The sequence below is a fragment of the Prionailurus bengalensis genome, chromosome D1 (assembly GCF_016509475.1).
Source record: "Prionailurus bengalensis isolate Pbe53 chromosome D1, Fcat_Pben_1.1_paternal_pri, whole genome shotgun sequence".
Lineage (NCBI taxonomy): Eukaryota > Metazoa > Chordata > Mammalia > Carnivora > Felidae > Prionailurus > Prionailurus bengalensis.
This window is the reverse complement of record NC_057346.1, coordinates 74,405,604-74,424,749: the sequence shown is the minus strand read 5'-3', so window position 1 is coordinate 74,424,749 and position 19,146 is coordinate 74,405,604. Positions and strand designations below refer to the sequence as shown.

At 44.1% G+C, this 19,146-nt stretch overlaps 1 protein-coding gene across 1 annotated transcript in view; it reads left to right on the top strand.

Annotated features, from left to right (window-relative positions):
- Window positions 1-19,146, top strand: part of SERGEF (secretion regulating guanine nucleotide exchange factor) — a 235,566-nt gene that overhangs the window by 152,921 nt on the left and 63,499 nt on the right.

The following is a 19,146-nucleotide window of genomic DNA, read 5'->3' as shown; positions in this document are numbered from 1 at the left end:
AGTGTGGAGCCTCACTGTCATTATAATTTGCATTTCCCTTATAACCAGTGATGCGTAGCAATATTTCATATGCTTATAGGCCATTTGGGTAGCATCTTTTGTTAAGTGCAAAAACTTAAGTGCAAACACTTTAAAGTAGATTTTGCCTATGTTTTTCTTACTGATTTGTAGGCATCCTTTATCTTTCAGATTCAAGACCTTTGTTGGAGATATATATATATATATATATATATATATATACATATATATACACACACACATATATATATATATATATATATATATATATATTGCGAACATCTTTTCCCAGTCAGTGGCTTGCTCTTTTGCTTTCTTTTTTAAAAAATTTTTTTTTCAACGTTTATTTATTTTTGGGACAGAGAGAGACAGAGCATGAACGGGGGAGGGGCAGAGAGAGAGGGAGACACAGAATCGGAAACAGGCTCCAGGCTCTGAGCCATCAGCCCAGAGCCTGACGCGGGGCTCGAACTCACGGACCGCGAGATCGTGACCTGGCTGAAGTCGGACGCTTAACCGACTGCGCCACCCAGGCGCCCCAACTCTTTTGCTTTCTTAATGGTGTCTTTTGATGCATAGATATCCTTAATTGTAATGAAGTCCAGCTTATCAGTCTTTTATTTAGTGGTTTGAGGTATTTTTGGGGAGCCTGGGTGGCTCAGTCAGTTAAGTGACCGACTTAGGCTCAGGTCATGATCTCATGGCTTGTGAGTTCAAGCCCCGCATTGGGCTCTGGGCTGACAGCTCAGAGCCTGGAGCCTGCTTCAGATTCTGTGTCTCCCTCTCTCCCCCTCCCCCACTCATGCTCTGTCCATCTGTCTGTCTGTCTGTCTCTCTCTCTCAAAAATAAATAAACATTAAAAAAATTAAAACGTTTTTGTCTACTCCAAGGTCATGAAATGAAAATATTCTCTTTCTGTTCATCTTGAAACTTTATTATTTTCCATTTTACATTTAGGCTTAAAATCCATTTTGAATTAGTTAAAACACACACACACACACACACACACACACACACACACTGCTCCAAAACCATTTATTGAAGTTTGCCCTTTCCCCATTAAAATTTAGAGGTTCCTTTGTTGTAAATCAAGAAACTGTCTATATGTGTAAATTTGTTTTTGGACTCCTCTTTCATTAGTCTATTTTTCTATATGTGTGCTAGTACCATACCACCTTGACTGCAGCTTTATAATAAATTCTAATATCTGGTATTGTTAAGTCTTCCAACTCTGTTCTTCTTTAAGATGATTGTGACCTCTCTAATCCCTCTAGTTTTGGATATCATGAATGAGGATTGAGCACCTTTTTGAAAGTTAGGAGCTATTTGTATTTTCTTCTTTTTCTAAAAAAAATGTTATTTATTTACTTTTAATGTTTATTCATTTTTGAGAGAGAGAGACAGAGTGCACGTGGGAAAGGGGCAGAGAGAGAGGGAGACACAGAATCGAAAGCAGGCTCCAGGCTCCAAGCTGTCAGCACAGACCCTGATGCAGGGCTCAAACCCGTGAACGGCGAGATCATGACCGGAGCGAAGCTGGACACTTAACTGACTGAGCCACCAGGTGCCCCTGTATTTTCTTCTTTATGAAGGGTTTCTCCATACCTGTATTAGTTTTTATTGCTACCATAACAGATTACCAGAAAACTAGTGGCTTAAAACAACCCAAATGTATTGTCATAGAGTTTGTGGTCAGAAGTCTGAAATGGGTCTCACAGGGCTAAAATCAGGGTGTGAACAGGCTGTATTATCTTCTGGAGTATAGAGGGAGTGTTTTCTTCCCTCTTCCAGCTTCTGGAGGCTGTCTGCATTTCTTAACTGTGGCCCCCTGCCATCTCAAAGCCAGCAGTGGCTGGTTGAATCTTTCCTGTATCACATCATATCACTGACTTTTCTGCCACTCTCTTCCACATTTAAAAATCCTCATGATTCCATTAGGCCCCCTCTCCTGCCCTGGATAATCCAGCATAATCTCCCTATCTTGAGGTCAGCTAATTAGCACATTTAATTTCATCTGCTACCTCAGTTCTCCTTTGACATGTAACACTCACAAGGCTCCAGGAATTAGGACTTTGGGAGGACATTGTACTGCCTGTGCTTCAGGGTCCTTTGCCCTTTTTTTCCAGTTAGATTGTTGGTCTTTTTATAATAAATTTCTAGGACTTTTTATGTACTACAGAGGTTAGGCCTTTGGGGGTTCAGACTGCAAACATATTTTCTTAGCTTCTTTTTTGTTTCTGCTTTGGTATTTTTGTTTATTCTGTGTTGTTTTTGCCATGCAACTTTTTCTTTCTCTGTAGCTGACATTTATCAATCTTTTCCTATTTGGCTTCTGGATTCTGAGTTAGAGAAGCCCTCTGCACTCTAGAGTATAAAGGAACTTCTCATATTCTACTCTAGTACTTTAAAAAAAAATTAAAAAAATTTTTTAATGTTTTATTTATTCTTGAGAGAGAGAGACAGAGACAGAGCATGAGTGAGGGAGGGGCAGAGCGAGAGAGGGACATGGAATCCGAAGCAGACTGCAGTCTCTGAGCTGTCAGCACAGAGCCTGACACGGGGCTTGAACTCACAAGCCATGAGATCATGACCTGAACCGAAGTCGGATGCTTAACTGACTGAGCCACCCAGGCGCCCCCCCCAAATTTTTTTTAATGTTTATTTATTTTTAAGAGAGAGACAGAGTGTGGGCACGGGAGGGGCAGAGAGAGAGGGAGACATAGAATCCGAAGCAGGCTCCAAGCTCCAAGCTATCTGCACAATCCCGATGCAGGGCCTGAACCCATGAACCGTGAGATTGTGACCTGAGTTGAAGTCAGACATTCAACCGACTGAGCCAGCCAGGCACCTGATTCTAGTACTTTTTATGTTTGTTTGTTTGTGTGGTTTTTTTTTAACTTGTCGGTCTTTGATCCATTTGGGATTTATCTTGGTACACAATGTCAAGTGTGGATTCAACTTCATTATTTTTCCAGATGGCTACCCAATAGTGTCTCAACACTATTTATTGAATTCCCTTTCTTTGGCTGCCTTCCTGGGTCCCATTGCTCCCAGAGTAACCCTAAGGCCTAAAGAGAGGCAGTGACTTACCCGAGATTGCCAGCTAGTCAATGGTAAAGCTGGGGCTAGATCTTGGGTCTAGCTCATGCTGCTCAATCTGAAGCTGGTAGCTGGTTCTCAAGGTGCTTGCTTAGATAGCTGTGACCTCCTGGGCTGTTTGCTGAGGCAGAGCAGCCCCTTGGTTCCATGGTTTGTCGGCACATGTCCTAGGTTGTGCTTCCCTCAGCTCCGGAGTGAGGTATAGTCATTGCCACTCTCACACCTGGCTGCTCCAAGCCCTGCATTTTCTTCTTTACCAGGCCAGAAATGTGATAAGACTTTTGGCATTCAAGAGAGATGTTTCACCGTTAGTACAGAGATGTTTTTACAGACCGTTGATTATTGTTTAAATTACATTTCTGTTCAGTCATTTGTTTTCCAAGGCATGGCCTCACATCACAAGGTGTGCTTTTTAGCTTTCAATAAAGGTGGTTTTTTCGCTATTAATCCTAAAGAGGCAGAGTTTGTATCAGTCCATAGGAGTCAGTCTATAGGAGACCACAGGTGAGGGTGCCAGGCTGTCAAAGAGGCTCACATACTTGCTAAATTACTCGATCTCTCATGCCAGCCTTTTTGGGCACAAGAATGATTGCCACGTTTTAGCACAATGCTCTAGTCCTTCTAATGTTGCTTATAGTAGCAGAAACTACAGTTGTGACCCAGTGTACTTGTTTACAAATACTCATGAGCTTGGAGCCTGGCAAAGGTGGTGAGCCAAGGTAGAAATTACAAAGAGGTAGAGTGAGCCAGAGCAACCTTCTGCAATGGAAGGTCTAGTCCCACTTTGCCTGCCACCAGCTCCCTGTATGATCCTGGCCAGTCACTATCCCTCTCTGGACCTGACGACCTCCATGAGAGAAATGTTTCTAAAGTCTGCTGTACCACTCCAGTCTGTCCTCATGTCCATAAATTACGTTGCACATCTTTTTAAAAAAAATTAATCAATTCATTTTAAAAATGTTATTGCGGTACGAACATTTAATTTGAGGTCACTCTCATAATAGATTTTTAAGTGTACAATATACTATCGTTAACTGTAGGCTCAATGTGGTACCACAGACCCCTGGAACTTCCTCATCTTCCTTCCTGAAACAGTTACTTTTCTCGGCGTCCACGATATCCTGCCCTCCTGGTTCCTTCTGTTTCATTGGCGGCTGCTTCTCCTTAGTCTCCTCCATGGGCTTCCCCCCTTCTCTGCCTGAATGCTGAAGGTCTGAGCACTCCGGGGCTCTGTGTTAGTCCCCCCTTCTCTTCTCTCTCTGCAGGTTTTCCAGTCAACTTCATCCAGTCCCATGGCTTTAAAAACTTTTTGTATGCTGAAGACTTCCCAATTTTTATGTTCAGCTCTGACCTCTCCTCTGAGCACCAAATTATATATCCACGTTGCCCTTTGACATCTCCACATCAGTTTTGAAACAGTGTCTCCAATTTAACTGCCCAGAATAGAACTTTTGTCTTTTTCAAGACCCACTCTACTGGATCTTTTTCTCAATATTTGGCATTACCATCAAGCCAGTCACTTAACCCAAAAATCTAGGAGTCCACGTGGATTCCTCTTCTTTCCTTATTCAGCCTCACATCTAATCCCTTAGGAGTCTTGCTGACTTTCTCTCTAAAAGTATCCTGAGAACATCCACTTTTGTCTGTTTCCACTGCTACCACTTAGCCCAAGCCATAGAGTCTGTCCTCAGAACTGTTTCTACAGTCTTAACTTTGGCAGGGCTCCCTTCTCTTTCCTGCCACCAGTACGAATGGAGTCCCTACAGGATGGTTATATGGTAGCCAGAGTGCTTTTTATGTGTTGTACCAACCATAATGGACCAGATTGTCACTGCTTGCCTTGCATGCAGGGAGTGCTTCACATGTCTGTTAAAAACTGACTGATTCTTACACACAGATTGTCCTCGTTCCTTGCCTTCGGCCCTTACTGGTGGCTGACAATATGCCACGTGGCATTCTGGGTGCTGTGGAGGAATACAGCCAATGCTTGTTACCTCACGGAGCTCACATTTAGTGGGAAGGAAACCTATGAATTAAGTGTGGCACATAATATGTACTTAATGCTGAATGAATCCCAAGCAGAGAGTGATAAGAACTAGAGGAAAAGGTGAAGAGGAAGGAATGATTAATTCTGGGAATCCTCATAGAAGAAGGTAGTTTTGAGCAGAGGAAGAGAAAGAGCCTCGTGTGCTGAGACACCAACATGAACAAAGGGAAGGAAGGCTTTAAAGAGTGAATCGTGGTTGGGGTACAAGTGGCCAACCATCAGGACAGCTGAGGGTCAGCTAGGACCAGGTCTCCCGTGGCATGCTGAGTGGCATTGACTTTATTGTACAGACAGTGTGGAACCATTATGGGTTATTTAAGAAGACACTTCAGAAGCCGACAATTATAGCAGAAGATAAAGGCTTTAAAACAATAGATAATGCATTTTTGCAGAGAAAAGAGAACAGACAGTAGTTGGGCACCTACTACATGCTGGCAGCATTCTGAGCATTTTGCATATATCATTTCACTTTGTCATCATCATGCAAGATAGAAAGTAGGCAGATGAGAATTGTCCCTATGTTTCAGATGGGAAACTGTAGACCCAGAGAGGTGGAGCCCAGGATTCAAACTGACATTTGTTGACTTCGCGGAGGTCTGCACTTTTCACTCATCTTTTTACCTTCCTGCAGGGGTCAGGCTTTGGCTTAATTAGCATATCAGGCAGCACCAACCAATCTTATAGTGTGCAGGTGACTTTGGAAGCCAGGAAGAAGCAACAGCAGAGCTAGTACTGGTAGTACTTGTCCGCAGGGACAGAGACCAGCCCGTTCCGTTGTCCTCAGAGCATTGCACCTAGGGGACACGTGCAGCATGGGGCAACTTCGACAATGACCAAGAAGTCAGGCACATGAGCCCACTCTGTCCTTCCTTAGGAACGGGCTTCCTGAGCCTGGGTGGCACTATGAACGCTTAGACTCAACTCACAGTGTTGCCCCTTAGCACCCACAGGGCTTGGCTTACCCTTGTGTCCTAAATACCACCTACCCCATGGCTGCTGTCCCTGCTCTGCTGGTCTCTTCCTCCCTCTTCCTCGTGGATACACCTAAAGCCCTTAATGCAGAATAGCTGTGACTATTCATTCCAAAGTACTCTCTCTGGGCAGGGCTTCAGCAATGCTCTGTTTGCCCTTTTGGCCATTCATGGATTTATTGATTCATTAAGAGGCCTGGGCCAAGGGACCTGAGTGCAAGACTAGCTCCTGTCACCTTGGGCAGGCCACTTTCCTTCTCTGGGCCTCCTTTATGGATAAAAGAAGAGAGTTGTGTAAGAGAATCTTCAAGGTCTGTTCCAGCTCTGACACTTTCTGGGTTTTGTTCTTCTGTAAATTCACACCTTGCCCCTAACATGGCGTTAAGTGAACGCTTCTCAGAAGAGATCATGTTTAAGGTGGGTGGGTCTTAAAGGATGAGTAGGAGGAGAAAGGCATTCCAGTGAATGGGATCAGCATGAACAAGAGCATGGAAAAGTCATTGCAAATTAAGGGAAAAGAAGGGATCAGGAAGGGAACAGAGGGCAGTGGGAGACAAGGCTGCAGGATATCTGCAGCCCAGTCACAGAGGCCTTGAATGATAAGCCAAGGAGCTGGGACTTCATCTTGCGCGGTAGCAGTAATGTATCATGATACAGGTCCTGTGCTATACTTTCTCTTTCCCTGGGTTAAAATTGCCTGTTTCTTCCCCTCTTTCTTTGATTGATTTTCTATATACTTCAACAGAGGAATCATAGAGGAATGGCAATGGGTTTGATTTTGTGGCTTTGTAAGATATTAATTCAGTAAGCTTGTGCTTCTCTTCTTGAAATAAGAAAGATGCTGCTGACCTTCTGGCCCTTAGCACGCTGAATGTCTGATTGCTCTAACCGGGTGTTGTGGCTCCAAAATCCCCATCAGACTCCTTGGCCCAGACTCTGCCCTATCTTAGGTGCAACTCTAGGCCCAGCTTGTGGCTAGTCCTTTTCCTTTGGTAGCCAAGAGGCTGACGGACAGGAAGCTCACAGCATAGCCCTCGTGTGGCATGTGTGCAGACGTGAGTGGCTCTTATGTGTGTTCATGGCTCACAGTGCCCAAAGGTCTCCAACTCACCTGTTTTCATTCTTGCAGCTGCTTGGAGGTTTTTCAGGGAGAGGTTCAGTCCCTATCATGCAGGTGAGGACAGGGAGTCTTAGAAAGGTTGCCAGATTTGCCCCAGGCACCGTAAGATAGCGTAAGGAGCCTGAGGTGTTGGAGTTAGGAAGCCATGGGTTCCAATTCCACCTCTGCTCCTTAATATCTGTGTGACCAGGGGTAAGTCGCCACCCTCTCTGAACTGTGGGTTCTTCATCTTTGAAGATCAAGATAATAGCTTCTGTAAATGCTTGTCACTGGAGTGAATTGTGTGGTTTCTGGAAAAGCTCTTGGCACAGAGTAGGTGCTCAGCATGTTTGTTTCTGACTCACTTCAGGGCTCTTTCTGGTATTTCGCCTTGCTTCCCATATGGCCCTCTTTGTCATCTTGCTCCTCTCTTCTTAAGCCAATGCCACAGACATATACTAGTGAAAATACTCTTCCTGTGTACCCTTTGTAAAGCTGGGCCCTGTGACTGGGGCCCGAGGACACAGGTCATGGTCCCTGCTTATCGTCTCGTTGGGTGTGTGTTGAAGCACAGAGGGTTCGGTCTTCATTCCTGAAGCAGAACCAGGGTGATGTGACCATCACATGTGCCAGTGATATCCTTCCTTCTCAGGGAATTTACCACATACGTAGCAGGAGCCAGACTAAGCTCTTACATACGCTGTCTCACAAAGACGCACTCTCCTGCATACTCCTGTGCTTGTATCTTATATACACTTAACGCTGTAACACACAATCCTGTTTCACAGATGAAGCTTAGAAAAGTAAACATCTTGTAAGATCTTAAAACTGACATTTGGTGGGACTATTTGAACTAGATTATCTGACTCTGGAGCATGTGCTTTTTTACTAGATTACTGCTTGTTTGTAGCCGAATAGTATGTGTGTGTGTATGTGCGTGTGTGTGTGTGTATTGTGTATTGTGTGTGTGTGTGTGTGTGTAGTGTGTGTGTGTATATACATTGTGTGTGTGTGTGTTAAAAAGTAAAATAATAAAAGGTTTAAAAAATGGCAGTTTCTGCCTCAGCTTTTCCCATCCCGAGACCCATTCCCAGAGCCATTTTGAATTCTTTTCAGGTATTTATACCTCTGTTTTTCCAAATCAAATGCTTACTTAAGATATTTTAATTTAATCTAATTTAACTTTTTTTATTTTAAAGTTTTTTTTTTAAGTTTATTTATCTTGAGAGAGAGCGAGACCATGGGGGAGGGACAGAGAGACAGAGACAGAGAGAGAGAGAGCATCCCAAGCAGGCTCCGCACTGTCAGTGCAAAGCCCGGGGTAGGGCTTGAACTCACAAACTGTGAGATCATGACCTAAACTGAAGTCGGATGCCTAATTGACTGAGGCACCCATGTGCCCCAAGATATTTTAATTTTAAATAAGGCAAATTTTATCCCTTGATTTTCCTAATATAAATAAAAATTTAATTATCTTACTCTACCACTTCCATTTCCTCTCCCTCCATCCTCCCAACTGTACTGAAATCATTAGTCCGTTATTATGACCAGTGTGACTCTGTCACTGCTGAGCCAAGTAATACGTCACGACATAGCTTCTGTGTTGTGTACTCTTTTTCTGGGGTAAAATTGCCTGGTTTTTTCCCTCTTCCTTTGTTTGCTATTCTCTATACTAACCACTAATTTTTCCCAAATGCCCCCCAAAATACCTGTAAAACACCTCTTCACCTCTTGATACTCTTTTCCATAGGGTCAAGTACATCAACTCTGTTAGCAGTGTCCCCACCCCAGGCCTATACAGGGGGTTATCCTGCGATTTCTGTTTACCGCTGTTCTGTCATAAACCCTCTTTCAACTCCCTGTCTTCCTCTTTCTTTAGATCGTTCTCTTATTTTAGTGGAGCACATGTTCCAGTAGCTTCCTGAGAAAGAATAGTTGGAGATAAATTTTTTGATCCCTTGAATTTCTGAAAATACATGTACTCTGTTTTCACACTTGATTGACAGTTTAGCTGTGTGTAGGATACTAGGTTGGAAATCCTTTTCCTTCTGATTTGTGGAGGTTTTTTTCCATTGTCCTCTAGCTTTGAATGTTACTACTGAGAAGTCTGTTTTTTCTAATTTCTGTTCCTTTGTATGTCACACACACCACACACACACACACATAACCCCCCCCCCCCCCGCCCCCCGCCGCCTTTGAAACCTTCAGGAGCTTCTCTTTCTCGTCACTGTTTTGAATTTATGATGATGGAGGCGACTAGGTGGCTCAGTTGATTGAGTGTCCGATTTCGGCTCAGGTCATGATCTCGCGGTATGTGAGTTGAAGCCCCGTGTCAGGCTCTGAGCCTAGAGCCTGCTTCGGATTCTGTGTCTCCGTCTCTCTCTGCCCCTCCCCTGCTTGTGTTCTCTCTCCCTCAAAAATAAATAAATAAACATTGAAAAACAATTTATGATGATGTACCTTGGTGTGGGTGTTCTTTTATTCATTGTCCTGGTACTCATTGAACTCTCTCAATAGGATATTTGTGCCCTTTAGTTCTGGGAAATTTTTCTTGAAATAGTTTTTGGTAATTTTTGTTTTTATTTGTCTCGGTTCTCATTTTCTGGGACTTCTTAGATGTGTGTCGAATCTCCTGGACTTATCTTCTAATTTTCTCAGTCTTTCTTTCTTCTGGGACATCTTTTTACTATTTTGATCACTTTCAGGGAAATTTCCTTGAGTTGATTTTCTAACCTTTGTAATGGAATTTTTTGTGGCTATCATTGAAAAAAATGTTTATTTATTTATTTTGAGAGAAAAGAGAGAGAACACGAGCAGGGGAGGGCAGAGAGAGAGGGAGAGAGAGAATCCCAAGCAGGTTCCACACTGTCAGCACAGAACCCCACATGAGACTTGAACTCAGGAAACCGCAAGATCATCACCTGAGCCCAAATCCAGAATCAGAGCTTAACCAACTGAGTCACCCAGGCTCCCTTAGGCTATCATTTTTAATTTCGAGGGGTTCTTTCTTCTTCTTTAATCCTCTTTTTAAAAAAGAATTTTCTATTCTTGATCATATTGTAGCCTTGTCATCTATTATTTCTCCATGGATATTATTGTGGAGTTTTAAAAATGTTTTCTTTTGCTGTCTGCCTTGCCTCTGTTTCTTCCACTTTTTTCTTTCCTGTTTGGGTTTTGTCTTACCCGTTGGAGTCTGTGCCGGAAGTTGCTTGTTGCCCAGAAGATATGCTCTCTGCACCCCCTCTGGGTGCCTCCCAGAGGCTGATCTCTGTGGCCTGCACCAGCAGGCTTCCTTGCCCTCTGACTTTTGGTAAGATTTGGCCAATGAGAGGCATGGCAGGAGATCTGAGGACTGGAAAAAGATGAGGTTAGGGTATTTATTTTACCAGCTTGGATCCCTGCTTGGTTACCACAGCTCCTGCCACCTCGCATCTCTCTCCATGACTCTACCCTCTCTGGTTCTGCTAACCACAACCTTCCCTTGCCTTTACTGGCTGAGAGGTGGTAAAATGCTAGCTTTACCTAGTAGTCCTGGGGCACTAAACTATCCCTCTTGGTTTCCCTAAACATTGTCCCTGGCTCTGAGAATGGTTCCTTTATAAAACGCTTCCCTGTTACTCCTTTGATGTGGAGCCCGTCTTGTACTGAGACCCTGACTGTTAATAGAGGTTTTCCTCTGTAAAAGCTTCATGATCTTTGGCTGTTCGTATTGGAAAGTGAGACACTAAGTGAGGCTCTGTGTGCATAAGGAGGGCTCATTGACTGGTAGACTTCCCTGTAAAATGTAGGACAGAGGAGTGAGGGAAGCTTTTCATTTATAGACCTCCAGAGATAGTATTTATGGGATTTTTTTTCTAATCTCTTGCCTTGGGAGTATATATGCCTGGTTGTTGACTTTCTAGAACAGGATGGAGGAAGGAGACTTGGGTCCCATCACTCATATACAGACTGTCACTGAAACCATTTGTCTCATCCTTATCCTCACTCCTACACTTCAGTGCATCTGCTGTTTCCTGAGTCCAGGACCTCCCTGGGTCAGTTTCTCCAGAGAATAAATATCTAGTGTTCCCTTAGGGATGACAGGAGGTAGGTTTCCTGGTTGTGTGCGTTGGGAAGAATCTGAGAACCTAACTGTCCCATACATGTGCTTTCATCCAGTCCCTCCGATTTCAGCTCTGCCTGTACCCCACTTTCAAAGGCACTTGGTACCTCTCGTCCATGAGGCTTTCTAGAGTTTTGCCAAAAAAGTGGGTTCCATTTTTACTGTCCCCTTCAGCCTGCACTGGGCTTCAGCCTCCTCCATCCACTCTGAGAGGTCAGTTACTTCCTCCATCTGTTCTTCCTCTGAAATGTGTTGCACTATCTTGTCTGCTGTTGTCTCCCCTTCTATTCCCCTTTCCTTGTGGATTTATACTTTCTTTAGTTCATTCCAGTCAGTTGAATGGGGCTTTGGAAGGGAGTAGAGATAAAAGACTGGGCTCGATCTTCCCTGATCAGTGGGATTCCTAGCTAGTTTTTGTAGCCCACAGCTGCAAAGGGCAGAGGAATTGGCCCCCGAGTGGCCCAGAAACTGAAAGGCAGGCTGTGAGCTGATGGAAGGTAAGCCACCCAGAGCTGAAGCCTCAGCACTGTGAGCTTTGTGATGGTGGGTTTTGTGAGTTTTGTATCATTTTATTCAGGCAGCACCACTTAGATAACTTCTGCATATGAAGAGAATTTACTGCCATCAATTGGGAACTGACTAGTAAAATATTCAACAAATAGCATCACAGAGCAGAAGGCAAACAACAACAACAAACCCCGAGTAAAACGATAGGGATTATTGAACAAATGCATTTTAAAAACTTAATTTGGGGGCGCCTGGGTGGCTCAGTCGGTTGAGCATCTGACTTCGGCTCAGGTCATGATCTCACGGTCTATGGGTTCAAGCCCCGTGTTAGGTTCTGTGCTGACAGCTCAAAGCCTGGAGTCCGCTTCTGATCCTGTGTCTCCCTCTGTCTCTGCCCCTCCCCCACTCTCACTTTGTCTCACTCTGTCTCTCAAAAATAAATAAATGTCAAAAAATTTTTTAAATAAATAATTAAATAAAAACTTAATTTTGCCAAATGAAGTGGATGGCCAGAGGGTTATGAGCTCCTACTGTGGGAGGTGCCTGCCTTCCTGAGGGAGGAGAGCAGAATTTTAGCTGCTGTAATCTCAGGAGGGGCCTGGGGTCACAGAACCACATACTTTAGAGGAGACTTTAGAAATGGTCTAATCTCCACAAAAGAGGAAATGAAGCCCTAAGTGAGGAAATGATTTGCCTTAAGTCACACAGCAAGTCAGAGGCTAAGCCCAGGATGACAGCCCCCTAGTCATGACTCCAGCTGGTGTCACCACACCTCTTTGGAGTTGGAGACAGAGCATCAGCAACATTTGAGGTGAGCTCCAAAGGCCCCACCCTTGTCACTGTGACTTGGCAGCCATGGCATGGGGGGCCCTTGACTCGGCTCATTTCTGGGTAATTCCTGTTGCTTGTCCACACTAGACACATCGTGTCCTCCATTTCCACCCCCTGCAGCAGCTTACAGGCTTTCAGTTCGTGCAGCCTGGTATAAGACAGAAATTAGACCTGTTTCCTTTTATTCCCCAAGTTTGAGGCTCTCTCAGGGGTTGCTATATGAACTCAATTGCAGTTAAAAAAAAAAAAAAGAAGAAGGTAAAGACTTCAATAACTCAAGTTTGGGGTTTGGGGAAAGTAAGGGAAAAAAAATAAGCCAACACAGTAAATTACCATCTCTCCAATATTTACTGACCATAATAGCAGTAATAACTGACATTATTGGCCCTTACCATGGACCATATATGATTTATATATTTTATGTGCATTATTAATTGATTCTTTACATGAAATATAAGGTAGGTACTGTGATGCTTATTTCACAGATGGGGATACTAAGGCACAGAGAGGTTAAGTAACTTGCTCAAGGAGAAGAGCATTGTGCTGGGTGCCCTGCAGTATAAGGGGCTGGGTATCTAAAGTGGTAGATTCATAATTAGCAAGTGATATTCTCCCAAAGTATTCAGTAGTAGATTGATAAGAGCTGTAAAGAGATCTCTTGTAGCTGCCAAAGTCTCCAGCCTCAGACTGTCCTCACAAAGGCAGAGAAAAAGAATGTTCTACTTTCTGAGATATCAGAAAACTGGGAGGGTTTCTTTGTGCAAAGAGTGACAAAATCAGAAACAAAACAAGAGTGGAAATGTGAGCTGAAGCCAACAAAGTAACATTTCACTAGGTGTAAATGTAAGAGTGGGCTTAATGGTAGAAGTTGTGAGTCTTGGATGTTGACTGTCTAGATGTTTCCTGGCCAGCCTGCAGTGAGGTCAAGGCCAGGGAGCCAGCCATGGCTGTGGAGATGTGGACAGAGGGGAGAAGACAAATCTGGTGGCTATGTTGCCTTTAAACTGTCAATGGGACAGGTAGTGAACCTGTCCTGAAGACAAAAAGTAAAGGGGTCTTGTGAGAACATTTGTGGGCAGGGGTGGGGATGTGGTTTTGAGTATCTCAGGTCATAGCACCGCATCTGTGTGGCCACACTGCAGAATAACGTCTGTCCAGAGAGAGCCCGCCAGGTGCTAGTGTACTTGGGAATGGTGCGTTTATAGAATTGAAGTGGGTTGGAGCCAGCAAGGATCCCAGAGGCTCTATTCTACTCCTCATCTGTGAATGAAATACTTAAGTCTTGGAAGGGGCAGTGATAGATAGGTTCCAGTAGTGAGCCAGCCAGAGGAGAGGCCCAGGCTGATTGAGTAAGTCAATCTACCACCACTCAGCCCAGAGCCCTATGCTTCAAACCATGTGTTCTCAGAAGGGAGTATTTGAAACTGTGGCACCTTGTAAACCCAGGACTGCTTGTCCCCTAGAGAAGATGTCTTTTTAATCTGGCTCTTTAGACTGTTCTGATGCTTTTGTTAATCTTGTATTCTTTGTGACTTTAAGTAATTTGCATGCCCTCCAAGGAGTGTAATTGAACAACTATATAAATAAAGATAATAATCTGATTCCCCTCCCTTGCATTTATAGATTTCCTGATGTAACAAGTATCAGTAGGGTTAGAAAAGAAAGGTAATAATTTTGCATGAAAAGCAAAATAGAATAGCACAGTTTTAATAAATATTGTTTTAACATCATTCTCAAATGAATGCGATGTGATTTTGGGGGGACACTAAGTCCATGAAAGAAACTTACTAGGTTTCAAATGTCAGCTCTGCCACTTTCTATCTGTGTTACTTAGAGTGAATTACAACCTCCCTGAGCCTATTGTGTGGATAAAGAAAATGAGAATGCTCAAAGAGTTATTACGACAATTAAATGGGATAATATATGTAAAGGACCTACCTTAATGCCTGAGACATGATACCAGCAGTACAGGAAGATCTCTGTAGCCCCACATCCTTGCCAAAACTTGGAATGATCCAGCTATCAATTTTACCACTTTAATAGGTTCTATCAAAGTAAGAATTTTGTTTCAGAGACAGGGTATATCAGCCCAGGTTCAACCAGAGAAACAGACCCAGTAGGAGATACATATTAAGAGATTTAGGGGCGCCTGGGTGGCGCAGTCGGTTAAGCGTCCGACTTCAGCCAGGTCACGATCTCGCGGCCCGTGAGTTCGAGCCCCGCGTCAGGCTCTGGGCTGATGGCTCGGAGCCTGGAGCCTGTTTCCGATTCTGTGTCTCCCTCTCTCTCTGCCCCTCCCCCGTTCATGCTCTGTCTCTCTCTGTCCCAAAAATAAATAAACGTTGAAAAAAAAAATTAAAAAAAAAAAAAAGAGATTTAATGCAAAGAATCAGCCTATAGGACTGTGGAGCATGATGAAGGAAGTCTGAAACCCATAGGGCAAACCTTCAGGGTAGGCGGGCTCATGCTAAGTCAGTAGACAGAATCTCATCCTCAGGGAAACTCCATTTCTCTTCTTTAAGGCCTTTCACCTGATTGGATCAGACCCATCCAGATTATCCAGAATAATCTCCTCTATATCAAGTCAACTGATAATAGAGGTTAATCACATCTACAAAATATCTTCACAAGCAGCACCTAGAGTAGATTTGTGTTTGATTGAATAATTAGGTACAAATTGCCACATAAAAGTGTCACATGGTCCAACTTGTATTTTAAGTTATTTATTGTGAAAGGGGGGTAGAGGGGCAGAGAAGGAAAGAGAATCTCAAGCAGGCTCCATGCTGAAAGCACAAAGACCGACTCAGGGCTCAATCTCATGAACTGGGAGGTCATGACCTGAGCTGAAATCAGGATTCAGACACTTAACCAACCAGCCACCCAGGCGCCCCATCCAACGTGTATTTTAAATCATTCTGGAGTCAGGTGGGAGGCTGAACTGAAGGGGAGAGAGTCTGGAAGTGGAGAGATGAGTAAAGAAACCAGAGTATTACCTTAAGGGAGGGGAGATGATAACCTGAAGTAAGTCATGGCAATTGAGATAGAAAGTAAGAAAATATTTGAGAAACCAAGCTCAGTTTATTGGGATTAAGTGACACAGTATGAACCGGGTTGAGATGGGAAGGGGAAAAACAGGCACGATCACGGATGGTATCTGGTTATCTGCTTGGGAGACTGGGTAGATGTGCTATCACTGACTGAGAAGGGAAATACATGGAAAGAGGAAAGAGTAGACTTTAGGCAAGGTAATGAATTTATTTTTGAGTATAACAGAGTGTGCGATGCCTGTGGAACATCCAAATAGAGCTACCAGGAAGGAGATTGGGATGAAGACTTTTAAGTCTTTAGAGAGGTTAAGGAGTTTCTGTAGAGAAAGGTTAGTGAAGCAAAACCAGCTAAGTAGTTTTTTTTTCATGTATATATGGAAGGTGTTTCTGCCAAGTGGCCCTCCTTTAGGGTTGGTTTTGTCATGCCTTTGTTAATGTTGCATCAGTCTGACTATTCTGTCATTATTCCTGCCCCAGCAGGGCAGAGACTGCTTTCCTGGCCCTGTTTTACAGGGATCTCCCCATCCCTAAGACTTTCTTCCTAGATGTCAAAGAGCCATTGTGAGGGTTTCGTCTTCAATAGGAGCCCATACATGTGAGGGCTGTGTCTCCTTGAGGAAAATCCAGGACGGAGTCGCTAATTTCTGGGGAGTGACCTGAAAGCACATAACACAAAGTATGATTCATGACTTCGTGTAGCAGCTCACTATCCCCAGAAAACACAGCCAGCCCAAAACGGCTGCCTGGGAAGAAGCACCCTCTGCTCTCCCAATTTCCAACCCTAGACCTCCTCTCAACAGTTCTGCAGATGATGGGTGGGAGTTTCTGCCCTGGGAAGTACGGGAGCTTGGTGATGGAGAGGGAACACTATTCATTGAGCACCTCCTTTGTGCCAGGTAGGGTGCTGGGCACCTTCCTTCATGATGATAATGATGACAACAGTGATGATTGATTTAATTGTTAGGGCAGCAATGTAAGATAGGTACTATTATTATCTGCATTTTACAAGTGAGGAAATCAAGGCAGAGAGATTAAGTGACTTGCTAAGGGTCACACAGTTAGTAGATATCTAAGGTAGGATTTGAAAAAATGTTCTGATTCCAAAGCCTAGAGTTTCAGACTTTCTACTGCTTCTTTCTGGCCCTGACACAGCTACATTACCCTCCCTGGTCTTGTCATTCAGGGGAGTGAGACTACAGGGATTTTCTTATACAGACCTCATAGATTTCTGTCTTCACAACTTTAATGAGTGGGTGGGTTGGGGGAAGCTGTGGATGTGAATGAGGAGACATAGATTCTTATACCAGCCTCTGACCTTGGACCTTAGACATTAACCTTTTGCATCATCTATGAAGTTTTCATCATCTATAAAATGGAGAGACTAACATTTACCTCCCAGGGTATTATGAGCATTGGATGAAGAAATCGCCAAGAAAATGTTTTTGTAAACTTTGGGAGTTATTCTGTTATGTTTGTACCAACTGCCCTGCTTTTCAGAAAATCCTCTCCTATTATCTTCCCCAACCCTGACCCCTCTTGTCCTTTATATGGTTTATGGCATTCTTATCACTTAAAAGTCTGATAATCATGCCTTGAGGCAGGAGGCCACTGAAATTCTTATATAAATAATTCTACTTCCCTGAGCCAGCAGGAGGGGGTGGGGTGGTAGAGCAGATTTAGCAGCTGCCAGAGCTATAGCCAAGAGAAGTCTTGTCAGTCAAAGGAGTGAATCATTCAAATGGCTTCTTTGCTGCGTCCTTCCCAGAACCATAAAGGTAAATTGGATAGCACTATTGCTTTCATCATTCACGAGGCTTAAAGGGAAGCTCGCCTTCTTTCTTTGAAAGGTAGCAGGCATGTGTGTTTGAAAGAGCATGATTTCTGGAGCCAGACTGACCTGGGTTCTGTTCCCAGCATCACCACTTAATAAGCTGAATGACCCTGGGTAAGTCCTCTCACCACCCCGAGGCTCAGTGTCCTCATCTATAAAATGGGAACGATAACACCTGCCTCATAGGGTTGTCACACAGCTCAGAGGAGATCACAAAGGGTCCAGCATGATAGCAAGTGCTCGTTAGACTCTCAGTAACACTTACTTCCCCATGTCCCTGAGCTGTGGGAATGAGCACCTTGGGATGGTAGGTTTGATGAGTGAAACGGTCTGGTTTCCAGAGTGCAAAGGCAGAGGACTCAGCGTAGACACTGGACTCATAGCTCTACTTTGAGCTCCATCGTGCCTGAGCGTTAAAAATGTGCAAGTGTCCCTTCATCCTTCCAGTGTAAGAGTGGGGGGCCAGGGTGAGGGTGGCCAGGGGACTGTGCCGCTTCTCCAGAGATGCCTATTCCACTTTCACCTTCCTCCTCATCAGTGTCCATCATGGTCACCTTGGGTATCAGCTTCGAGGAAGCCGTGCCGATGCTCAGACATGAGTGCTCTCCCTGGTCTTCAGCAGGGTTCTCTCACTGCCCAACCGGGCTTCAGCTTTCTCCAGCTGTTACAACTTGGGAAGATTTCATCCATCCCCCCTGCCCGTGTTCACTGTGCAGTTCACTTCACGAATTTGGGGAACACGGCAGTAAATCTTTTTCCAGCAGTTCCTGTCTCTCCCCTCCATTCTCAAGATGCACATGTTAACAGTAATAAATGTTATTTTATGTCACCTTGCAGTAGCTCCCTGTTAGTCAGGAATTTGGTTTGGTGGTGAAGAGCACAGGGTTTCAAATCAAAGAGACGAGGGTTTGAATCCTAACTCTGCAACTGAACACTGTGTGACCTGGGTCAAACTACTGAACTCTTCTGAGTGTAGGTTTCCACATCTATCAAATGGAGATAATAGTACCCATCTCCTCGGACCTCAAGGATGGGTGAAAAAAATGCATGCAGAGCCTCAGCGCAGAGCCAGGCACACAGCGAGTACATAACACATTGTAAATGGGGCACCATTGTTAGAGCAGAGGAGACAGCAGCCTAGGGAGGTTAACTCGTTTGTCTAGGATAGGCATATCCCTATTTTCTGTGAAAGGAAACTGAGACTGAGAGGTCACGGATCTTGCCCAAGGTATACAGCTAGTGAACTGCAGAATCTGAGCTATAAGCCGGGTCTCCTGACATTTTACTAGAAGCCTCTGCAAAACTGGAATTAATGCCCCAACTCATTTATAACTGGCCCCCTGGCGGTGGAGTCTGAGCTCAGCCTCCCTTCTGCTGAATCCTGCTTTCTAGAAATGGGCTGCTGGTAAAAGACGTATGTGCACACACAGGTTGTGTACAAATACATACATATAAATGATGGAGCAGGAAAATGACCTGGGAAATCGTGATTCCCTAGAGCGCTCCAGGAATGCAGTATTTTGGCTAATGGATTTTCTGAGTATTAACTTCTTGGTTTCAGGTCTTGTTATGGGGTCATTATGAAATGCATTG